This window comes from Glycine soja, chromosome 12 (assembly GCF_004193775.1).
Source record: "Glycine soja cultivar W05 chromosome 12, ASM419377v2, whole genome shotgun sequence".
Taxonomy (NCBI): domain Eukaryota; kingdom Viridiplantae; phylum Streptophyta; class Magnoliopsida; order Fabales; family Fabaceae; genus Glycine; species Glycine soja.
The window spans coordinates 39805181-39817366 of record NC_041013.1 but is presented as its reverse complement, the minus strand read 5'-3'; the positions used below and the strand labels follow the sequence as shown (position 1 = coordinate 39817366).

Sequence of the window (12186 nt, the reverse complement as noted above, 5' to 3'; positions counted from 1 at the left end):
AGGAGGAGAGAGGTTAAGAGTTTGGGTTAGGTGGATAAGAGGGGCATTCAAGAAGGGATTCATTGTTTTGTATCATACTTAGCTAGACTTTGAAAAAGTGAACATGGGAGGTTTTAGGGGCAAGGTGAATGGGGTGGGTTCAACCACCAATGTGGTTGAAGTTTAGTATCTCTCCTATTATTTTTTTTTTCATAAGTTTTTCATGGAAGGTGTTTTGTTTTTATAATAGTATTATTAACATTTAAGGTTGACAAATTATAATAATATAGCCTGAGGAAAAAGTATTTGTCAACATGTGTGGGGTTTTGTTAGAAGTCAAAGTAAGATAGAGAGATTCATAGTTTTGCCCTGTTCGATGTCAAATAAGTTATTGGTTTGCTTGCCTTTTCCTAAGTTATATTACTGTTTTTTTTCCACAAGTCTTTTGTTGATATCGACATAGTTAAATTTACAATTACATAAACTTTCGTGGTTGATTTCCCATTAACGGAAATCAATTAATAACAAATCAGTTAGAGATTAGGTGATTATTTGACCAGAGGAATAAATTGATCTCTATCTATAAATGTTTTATTTTTTTAGTCCTAAATTGCAAATCTATAATTAAGAAACTTCAAAACATGGTCCTGCAAAAGTGCATATGAATGGATGTTGGATCGAGGATGATATTTTCTGTGGATATTTTGCAGCTTTAGAAAACTATAGGGTTCAACATATACGAAACTCATTGAAAGCTTTTTTTTAACTCAGCAAACTCATTGAAAGCTGAGTACTCGAAGAATTTGGATTGGCCAATATGTTGTAAAATTAACACCAATTTTTATTTTTCTTTTATGAACATCGTTTGCATTTCAATCATTTGTCATGATAATTCGTTCATGAAAAAGTGCAACGTACTTTAATAAGTTGTTGAAAACTTTATGAATTATCAAGCTTTATTGGCAGTGCCCAAAAAAATTTAACATCCAAAGTACCAACTGTCACTTTACTCCACGCTTACTTCTAGAAGCTAGATCGCAATGTGGATTGGCTAATCCAAAAACAACCCTTTGTAATGGGTGGTTATTATCTCCCAAGTAAAGCAATCATGATAATTTTCAGAGTGACACATAGTAGTAAAATGAAGTACAATTAATCACTTTTCCTCCCCCCCCCCCCCCCCCCCATGCGCTAAATACCTTCAATTTTTCAGTTTGAAGCTAAGAATCATCACATGGCATGAGATAATTGGATGAATGTATCTGATTTCGCTTTACTAATCAATTATGGTCAAAAAGTGTCATTTCAGAAACAATCAAAAATCATTGCAAGGTGGGTGTGGCATTGACATTCATTAAACTTCTTTCAATTTCACAAATTTGATTACGAGTATTTATTTTTATTATTAGATATATTAATATGATAGTTTAATTAAGCATATATTATTAAAGTTTGGGGGGTTTGGTCATTTGGTTGGGTGGTGTGAGATAGAAGCTAAAGGGGGAGAGTACTTAGAAAGTGCTTAGAGGTTGAAAGTGCAAATCAGAGAAACTAAGCAGGTGGGGGTAGGAGGTTGGAAGAGGGGTTAGGAGTGAGAAGTATGGATTTATGTGTTACTTATTTACGCAGCAAGCAAAAGCATAAAGCCAATTAAATTCGCTACAGTTACCTAATAACTGTCCACACAGTGGATTTTGTCAAATAACATCAGTTTGTTGGAACAGTGCAACTTTCTTAAATGGACTATTTAGAAGGTGAACAGTTCTTCAATAAAAATTTTAAATGAAATTCTATTTAGGCATTTATATTTAGTTTCGATGCATTTTTATCATCAATATTCCTAAATTAGTATTAAAACAGTCACCAAAAATATATAATAGTAAAAAAAAATCCAGTATCAAAACACGCCTCAATACTAACATTAGATGAAAACAAGTAAAATTATACTCAAATATCTTAATTAAAATTTTAAGTTGTACTTAAAAAAAGTATAATTGAAAAAAGAAACATTAATAATAAGAGTGATCAACCAAATTTTTTATAAAAGATAATTATCAGTAAAATTAATGAATATTTCACAATTATATATATATGATTAAAAAGATATTAATTATAATTTCTTAAATTTCTAAGGGTTTGATTTTTTTATGATGTAATAAAATTTAACTTGAAGGATTTAAACTTGATAATAAATTAAAATTAAAAAAAGAAAAGTTTTCACTTTTAAGTTATGAGAAATAACCACCAAAAGGTGAAAATTAAGTGATGTTAAATTATTTCGATTTAATTAGTAGTTTCAAATTCAATTTATGGGTAAACAATTAAGTCAAATGTTTAGAAACAGAGTTTTATTACTCATATTTATCCTAATCAAGTGATTTACTTGATTCAAATAAGATTATCTTTATTACTAGTAAAAGATATATGTTATCTTTATGATCAAGTCCAATAGGATGATTTGATATCTTAGTACAGTGTAAAATTAATGAAACAAATAGAATATTGGTTTGAAAACTACCTATCCTATTTGCTCTGATATTATTATTGCTATTATTTTTATTTTCTTTTAAAAATCAAACACGTTTAAATAAATAATAAAAAAAGAACATGAACAAATTTTGTCCGGATAAAAGAAAATGCTACCCAAAAGAAGTTTTCACAGCTCTACCAAAAATGATGAGAAATAAAATCCACTTCCATAACTTTTGCATCTTAAAAAGATGTATTTTAAATAGTTGATTAAAAGATGCCGTTAATAGGAAAAAAACAGAAGAAAGAATAAAATGCGAATGGCATGAGCTGGAAGGTTGAGCTGTGGTAGAAGAAATGAAGAATGGTGTTAGTGTGGATCACACGCCAGTCACGTGGTCCCATTTTCTTCGTTTATTTGTTTTCCTTTTTCTTTTTGGTTTGTATGAAAAGGGTTTTCGCGTAGTTGCGGGATAAAGAACAAAAGTAGGTCCATTTCCTAACACGTGTGAACTAAAACTGCACGTTTTATATATGAGGACACCAACGTCCCATGTGTTTGGTGCACCGCCGATTATGTAATCCCTAAATGCTCCTTTTTAGTTCCATAATAATTGTTGTTTGCGATTTATATTTTATACGGAAATGAAAAAGAATATTGAATGTTTTAAATTCAAATATATAAATACCGTATTTCATCGACATGTATTCTCAATATAAAAGGTTTTTACATTTTTAAATAAATAGAAATAATTTTGGGTATAATTTATAAGATAATTATTATAAAAGTGATAATTGATTGATAAGTATATCAAATCACACAAGTAATACATAGTACTAAGGTCGAATGTTGTATTCATAGAAATTCACATAATATTTGAAAAAATAACAATATTTGCTAATCATGACTTTTAGAAACAATGCTTATAATTTGATTGCGACAATATAAATAACAAGAAATTAAGCAAACATAAAGAATAAGAAACTCTTTTTGGATAATTTTTACAAACACTTTGAGTGCTATAGAAAAGTTAAATAACAAGAATAAAAGAGTTGGGGTGGATTTCAGTAAATCACCTCCTCATGAAAACAAATGTTACTCATATAATTCAAAGCTCAATTATTATTATCAACTCATTAAAATACTCAAATTTTGATCCCTCGTATGAAAAGAATCTAAGTCCCGTAATCAAATTATCAATCCATTCACTAATCTAACTAAGTGACTTATTTTAAGAACATGAGTTAAAAGATGATTGACAAACCTTGCTCTATCCTAAGACAAAAAATCCATTAGGTGTTTCTGTCCATTTCTAAGTTCAAAAATATTTTTCAATGACAACCACAACATCAAATAAAAGGTGATCAAACAAAAACAAACATTAATGCATAAAAAATGACACTTAATTATAAACAATAAACATAGATTAAAAATAAAAATATAAATATAAGGATAAGTTCAGTTACACCAACCCCAAATGACTAAATCTAACTACATAACTACATAACCACAAGAAGAAAATAGATGAAAGATATAATGAGAAATGGTAGGGAAGCCATGAAGAGCAAGGGAGAGAGCCTCTCAACCTTCCCTTCAACCCTAAACTGCTCCCCCAACAAATCTGTCTTAAAATTTGCAACCTTGTAGCTTAAATAGGACCAAACAAGTTGCACTGTTGTTTCTACATAATGGTTTGCGCGTTAAGCATGCATACAAAAAAAGCACTTGTCTAAGTGACTATGAGCTAAGCCTAAGTTATATGCTAAGTTTGCATGCAAAATAGAATTGTTGTAAGTGACTGTATGCTGAGTTTGAGTTGTGCACCGAGCCCAAATACTGTGCAAGGAAAACAATTCTCTTAGCTTGAAGTGTGCTATGAACCTTACATATCTGACCCCTCCAGCCTAAAAATTTTTCTTTATAAGGGTCTTGAGTTAGGTCCTAACACCATCTATCTTCTTTCTTACACTAAAATAAATTAAATTTAAATGAAAAATCAAGCATTTAAACTATTTTAAAGTTATTATAATTTATTCAAAACTTAATTATAAGCAAAGCCAAACAAGTTTAAATGTATTGACATATTAAGATAATTGCCTACAAAATGATCATTAAAATAAAGTTCCTAAAGGCAATTATCAAAAAGTTAATAAATTTATCATGTATAATGATTTGTAATTAGAGTACATTACAATAACATTGTATATATTATTTGTTATTAATATTTTTGAAAGATTTTCTATTTAATTATTAGTAAGAATATCAAAAATAGAATAAAATTCATAGTAATATTATATTATTAATTTTCAAAATATTAAAAAATTAAAATAAAATAAAACTTTTTTAAATGCAGGATAGTTATTTTAAAACGGAAATTAACTAATTAAGCAGCTTGAATAAAAAAATAATTTAAAAGAAGTTTAAGTTACATTTAATTTTAATAAGAAAAAAAAGGAGAATAAAATAAAAGGAAAAAAAATACTTCTAGCCTCTCTAAAGTCGCTATGAACCTTAATTTTAGTCGATTTTAGTAAAACTCATTTAAAATAACTTTGGTACAAACAATCATTCATTTTGAATTAAACAACTTTTTAGGGAATACTATTTTCAGGAATAAAAGGTTAAGAACTTTCAAAAATTGTTTCATGGATACTATTAAACTTTCATAAGAATATTATGTTTACAATAAATTATTATTACAGAAAAGTTTAATAACTTTACATTTAATTATTAAGGAAAAAATTTACTCTTACATATGAAAATAAATGAAAAAAATTATTCATTTTTCTTTATGAATTAACATTTTCCAAACCTTTTCTAGTTTTAAAAAATATTCTATTAAAACATAATATATATATTTTTATTATTTCTATGTCACTTTTTAAAGAATGCTACAATTTTTTTCTTGTACTAAATATCACCTAAAAGACAAAGGACAAAACTCTCTTCAAATCCAAAACATTTTTTTTTAAAAAAAAAAACCTAACTCCTTTTTCACTTAAATCTCATTACTTAACTCTAACTGGAAAAAGAAAAGAATGATTCAAATATACAAAAACTAAAGAGAAATATAGATAAAGGGGCATTGTTTTGGTTTGAAGTTTGAACGTTGTTGCTTTGGTTGTGAGACTCAAAAAAGGCCAAAAAGAAGAAAAAAGTGTGCCACTTTGCTCTCCTCCAATGATGGACTTGGTTAGGCAACAAATATAAATAAATGTGTAGCAGAAGAATAGAATGACGTTTTATATATGCTTGCTTTGACGTTCCGTTATGGTATGTATGGTGGTGCCACTGCCAAGTTCGGTTATTAAACAACATCGATTGAAACCAACGGAAAAGGTTTCTCCTTTTGTCCCTTCTTCAATGGCCATGGACCTTAAATTGCTTCAAGGAGGTAATTCTGTCTCTCTCTCTCTCTCTTTCTCACAAAGTAAAGTGGAATTATTAAAATGAGTACGAATAATAATATATCACCGATTCTTCATTGCTTTCTCTCTATTCCTTTTTAAGAGAAAATGGGGCTTTGCAAACTAGGCGGCACCTGAAGTATAACGTCACTTGTTGCAAGTTTGTTACCACGTCACTCTTCTCTCATATAGCATCAGGAGTACGTGTGGAAATTCTAGAATCAAGTATTAGTTTCATATAGTTTTTTTTATAAGTTTTTTTAATTAGAAATACTTAAAATTATAATATTTTCAAATAATTATCTTTCCAACTCATGAATGAATTGAGGTAGGATTGTTTTAGTTTAATCAATAATGATATTAAATTTAAGTCAAGGTGTTCAATGAAAATTTTTGTTTGTCTAACTATAATAATTAAAGTTTATTGCATCTGAATGTCCAGGAACAAATGCAAGATTAAGTTTCTTATGTATAGACAAGTGTACCTGTTGCATTTGTTTTAATATTTTAATATAGATCTTCTTGTATTATGGAGACTTTTAATTTTCTCTAACCACGGAATATACTCCTGTTTATTGTTGTATCATTTTGGGTTTAATATAATTAATATTTTTTCAAAAAAAAAAATTTAAGTCATATATTTGAGTTTCATTAAATATTGGAAGAAAAAGTTTTGCCATTATAATAATCACACTCGGTTTGAGTAAAATTACTTTTATTAGTAGATACCCCTGCCTCTAAAAAAATGAATAAAAAAATTAGTTAAGTGCTTTAAATGTTTCAAACACATTGGCTCACCTAAACTTTATTGGGTCTCCAGCCGATTTGCATAAACAAGTAGCTTATATGAAAACATATTTATTATATAAAAACTGTATTATAAAAGTAAAAGGTTTCTTAATTATGTGGAAATACAAAGCCCTATGTGTGCAAGTCTATAACTAATTATGTTATTCCACACAACTAATGTCATCTTAATGTATTTCCTTCACCTCAACTTTTTCCTCAGTGAGATCTCTACTTTCATTTTCTCTCTGTCCTTCCAATAGTTGAACATCTTTCTGGGATCCAACATAGAAAATTGTCGTAGACACTCATAAGTTATTTGATGTCCAAGCGTGACTAGCCAATTATATTCGATCTCTAATTACATGTTCTCATTACCTTTTCAAAGGTTCAACGATTTTTGTCTATCCAACAAAAGAGCGTTGTTCTTGAGCCTCGAAAAATATTCAGTCGCGGTGTGACATAAATGGAAAGGCTTTCATGAAAAAAAAAATATGACGCATGATAAGCATTATCTATTGTCCAAGCTTAATTGTTAACTTGATTATATTCAGATTGCAATTTGTGTAAATGTTATAAAAATGAGGAAGGTACTTCTTGTGCAGTTATTAGTTATTAGAGATACAATTTCCACAAAATGGAGTTTAGTTTAGTTATAAGTTTTAGCCATCTATTGAGTTCTTAGTAATAGGTAAAATCACCCTCTCCCATTTTCTCTTTTTCTTCGATTATCTAAGAATAAGGCTATTTTCCCTTACTCCCCTACATGAAAAAAAAAAACTCAAAATCAGGTTATTTCAATCCTATTAAAACAACCTTTCTGGCTAAAGTCACCAACCATGATCTCTTGGGCATGAACAGAATAAATACCATTCAAACAACAAGCTTTTATTTTATAAGGTCTTGATTATATAATATACACGACAATAGTTAGAGTATTTACAAACATTTATGACAAGTTTAGGGTTTGTTATAGTGTCTGGCTAAGGCACATGCCACAATGTATTGGATAAGACTGTACTTTACTATGTAAATAATACATTACCCCCACTTTGCTATTTATCATATTCTAGGGAAATAAGTCACCAATAGTCTCTTCCCAAGCAAGCAATTAATTTAAAATACATATAACAGTCTTATGCTGATTCAGCAAATCCAACTTTCATATTGCCATAATCGAACACTGTATGATAGCTACCCATGAAAATGTCCCCCAAAATCCTGTATTTCAGAAGCAACATTCATGAGTTGAAAGATTAATATAGGCATAATATTTCTAAAATTTGAAGGAACATTGGTACATCCCATAAAAACTTTATTTCTTCTCAACTACTACCAAAAAAGTTGGCCTTTTTCAGTGTATGTAACATGCTTACCAATCGGAGTCTATACATGTTTTATGAGACTAGAGCAGCCATACAAGTAAAAAAAATAATTCAGAAACGTACCATAAAGGTCCACGAGGAGGAGCAATGTCTAAAGCTATAAATCCACTAATGCATTGTGCTGTGGCTCCTTTTCCCACTTTAAGAATATACTGATTCATGTAACAAGTATTCATTAATAAAAATGTGCTAAGTAAGGCAGGCTAACACTAGGAGGTTGAGATAGGACAGTAGAAAAGACATGAATTTTGAGGGTGTGATTTTTGGAGGCTAGGGAAAGATAAATTAAATACAATATGCCTTGTTAGCAAGTTACTAGTATCTTGATAAAAACTAATTGAGACACTATGGGGAACCAGGAAATAAAATTTCAAGTAGATGCCACATACTACACCTTGGAAGTGATTATACCTGCTCTGGGGAAAGCTCAAACACTTCTCCCCCTATGGTGAATGAAACATTAGGCATTTCAGATAAAGTATTGCATTCAACAACTGATTCTCCCTTTGGGCTGGGGACCAAATCACAGAGCTGTAAATGCAATAGAGAATACACAGCATGAGATTCTTGAAAGGACTTGATTATTTTCCAGAAATATGAATATGATGAACGGTTTACCGCGTTGGCATGATCTAAGATTTTGATCTTCTGTCTCATTTAATCGTAAACGATTTTTCATCCATACCGCGGCCATCTCACAAGCTGTGCATCCGGCATCATTCCAACTACAAGATGTTCTCTATGTTTTTATCAACCACACTCTGGATGCCAATACTAAAATTTATAGGAGAATTTGTCAATATTTTTCCTTTCATGTACAACACAATTGATCATCCAAATGCATTTATCAGAACACAATAGGTTGATCAGATCATACCTTACACCTTGAGTACCATCAAAAGTACATAAACCAATTTGAGAGCAGATCTGTTGTGGCAAAGCCTATGAAATAATAGGAATTTTAGAAAAGTTGTTAAAAGTATAAAATATATGGATGGAATTATGGAAAAGATATGAAAATTAATAATAAATACCTCATTTATCAGCTTATCCAATATGGTTTTTCCATATTGAGCTACCAATGCCTTGCATTCTTGGCTAACAATACCAACCGCTCCAATTGCATGATTGATTTGAGCAATGACCCCCTTAAATATACAACGGTTTAAAGTTGAATCAGTTTCGTCTCATTACACACCAGTGGCTGATGTATATATCCAGCAACTGATGTATTGATCAGAAATAGTCAAATAGATCAATGAGCTAACTATAGATTCCAATAAATTACTATTGGCTCTCTAAACGAGATAAAGCACATTTGATTTTGTTTGACACATTAAAAGGAATTTCTTTTCATACCGTTGGGCCAGCTAACAAAGAGGTTCCAGAATCAACAATTGCCAAGCACTTGGCAGCACATAATCCTGAAAAATGTATACATCTTGTATGATTTATCAATAATTAAGGCTAACCAGTAATTAATAATGAATAGTTTCCATTCTCAAGAATGAAAAACCATTCAACAATATTATTAACTATGTATGTTCATAGATCATGGATACCAGTTGTTTTGCCATTAATTAGTACATCTCCTATTTCAATCTGCAATCGAAAGGGAAAATAGTTAGGGAGAAAAAATAAAAACATTGAGTTGTATAGCATGTTGAAAAATATTATTACTAAAGTTGCATTATGCGTTACCTGCCAAATAGCCTTTCTGAGTAACTGGAACATATGTGTGCTCACCCTTGTAATGATCTGAATCAATTCCACCAAATACAATCTGGCCGCCTTGTTCCTCATTAGTATTACGGTTTAACCAGAATGAAAATACTGGCTGTGTGAGAAAATGTTGATTAAGCATGTTATACCTATGATAACCATCAATAACACAAACAAAGCAATTTTTTCAATTTAGAGAGAAATAGAGAACAACTAATAATGAATCCATTAGGAGATAGTTGAAAATTTCATTTGTATATTTCAAACTTTACTTATTCTCAATTGCATAACAGCAAGCATCCGTAAACTTACCAGATTGGAGCAGCATTCCCAACAGATATCTCTTGAAATCCAACATCTAGTTGCCTCAATAAAATCCTAAAGCCAAGTCCCAAGTAAACTAAATAAAGACAGACTCATGAAACACTTCCTATATTGAAGAATAATACAGAAGTGTGTATTTAACAACATTTACCTGGTCATAAACAACCAAATCTCAAACCTTGACATGGTCCTGGGTAAAGAAACCTGAAATATGCCCAGTTCCATAATGGATTTCAGCTGATGACCCTGCATAAAAATATCAAAGGAATAAACGTTTCAAAACCTCATCATACAATTATTATATTTTTAAACGTATATTATTTCTCCATAAATTCTGATTTCAATGAAAAATTCACCTTGATACTCTAAAATAGAAGGGTATGATTTATTTAATTTCCCATCATACGTCCTGCTTGTTGATACAGTTAGATAGTACTAAATGTCGGCGCTCTCCTTAGTGGAAATTTGAATCGTGGTTTGCCATTTTTTGAGAGGCCAATCACAACCTCTATTCATATAGAAGAGTACTATGAACCTACTTGTACATAAATGAATAGATGATAATACTAATAACTACATCTGTTGTCTAAAATTTGCATTTTCTTTTCTTTCTTTCTATTTCCAAGATAAATATGATTAAGAATGAAGCCTGAATCTGATCGCGTTTAAGAAGAGCACCTGGATAACTTTTAATTTTTGTTTAGTAGTTAGATACATAATGAACAAAGGAGATGCAAGAAAAAAGCACGATGTTAATTTTGAATTGGTAATTTCAGAGAAGTTTCCTGAACCAACTACCGAGAATGAAGGGTTGTACCATTTTTATTGCAAGTGCTAGATTGACTTGACTTGTACCTTGAGTGCAAATAGCAAGCAACCAGCACACAACATGAAATCACATTTTTTTCTTTTCACCCAGTTGAATAAAAACTACATTTTGAGGAAAGCTTTCACTAAATATAATCAAGTAGAGAAATTATGAAGACTTACTGAAAAGTAACACTTGGAGGAAGTTACCCAAAGATTGGAACTTCCAGTGTCAAATATTACAGTAAATTTCTGTGGAAGAGTACCTATACCAATCTCTCCAAAATACTGAGCATTCATGTAGTTCTTTAATCGAATAATACTTGTGTCATCAGAATTTTCATAGCCACCAAAAGGTCTGGCCTCTGTCAATGTTGCTCCTTCTGAATCAGTATTTCTTTTGAGCATTTTCCTTTGATTAAATTTGTTCTTTTTCTATCCAACTCTAATTATCCAATTACTAGGCCCTGAGAGAACCACAGGGTGGAGAAGTAACAGGAGAAGGGCGACCAAACAATATTTGGAACCCATTTTTTGTGCTGAGAAGTTGATAATGCATATCGTAGTCAGAAAACAGAAGTCAATCTCACCCTATACAAGTTATTAATATTATGTGAGGTAATATTTTTAAAATTTTTGCATGAAACATACAATATGCTGCCAGAGAGTAAGCATTTTGTTTTTATTTTTATTTTTATCGGTAGATGTTGTTTGCTAATTATGTTAGAAATGTCAGTGAATTTGCAATCACTCTCTTTCCCCCTCCCCCTCCCTTCATCATTTCCCAATCACAGGGTCAACATTATATACCATAGAGTAAGCTTTTTGTATCAATAATAATTTTATTTCCATTCTTTCTATGGTAGACTATTGTGTCAAAGTAATAAATAACTATTCCATTCCCTGAATTCAAAACTCTTAGCTACGAGGTAGAAGCCACAAGACTTATACAAAATTCGAGTACGCCACAATTCCTAGTTACTAAATAAATTTGTTAAAAAAAATTTGGATATTTCTCAAAAGGTCAACATATTTAGTTAAAGAAGTCTTTTAAAAAAACTAGTATGTTGATAATATTTGGATAAATAAATTTCAGAATTTAATCCTTAATCTTATCCCTAAGTTGAAAATCCTTTGGACTTGTAGACTAGGTGAATAAAATCTGCTAATTTTGAACAAAATGGATTTTAACAGTGATCAAACTATGCACTTCCAATGAGAAAAAGATTATCATTATATGGAGGATCAACAATCCAATAAATACTTAAGCCTTCACTTAATAATCAAGTATCAAACAACAATCCCT

At 30.3% G+C, this 12186-nt stretch overlaps 1 pseudogene; it reads right to left on the bottom strand.

The window, feature by feature from the left end:
- Positions 1-7550: 7550 nt before the first annotated feature.
- On the bottom strand, positions 7551-11411 carry LOC114378081 (annotated as a pseudogene).
- Positions 11412-12186: the final 775 nt, after the last annotated feature.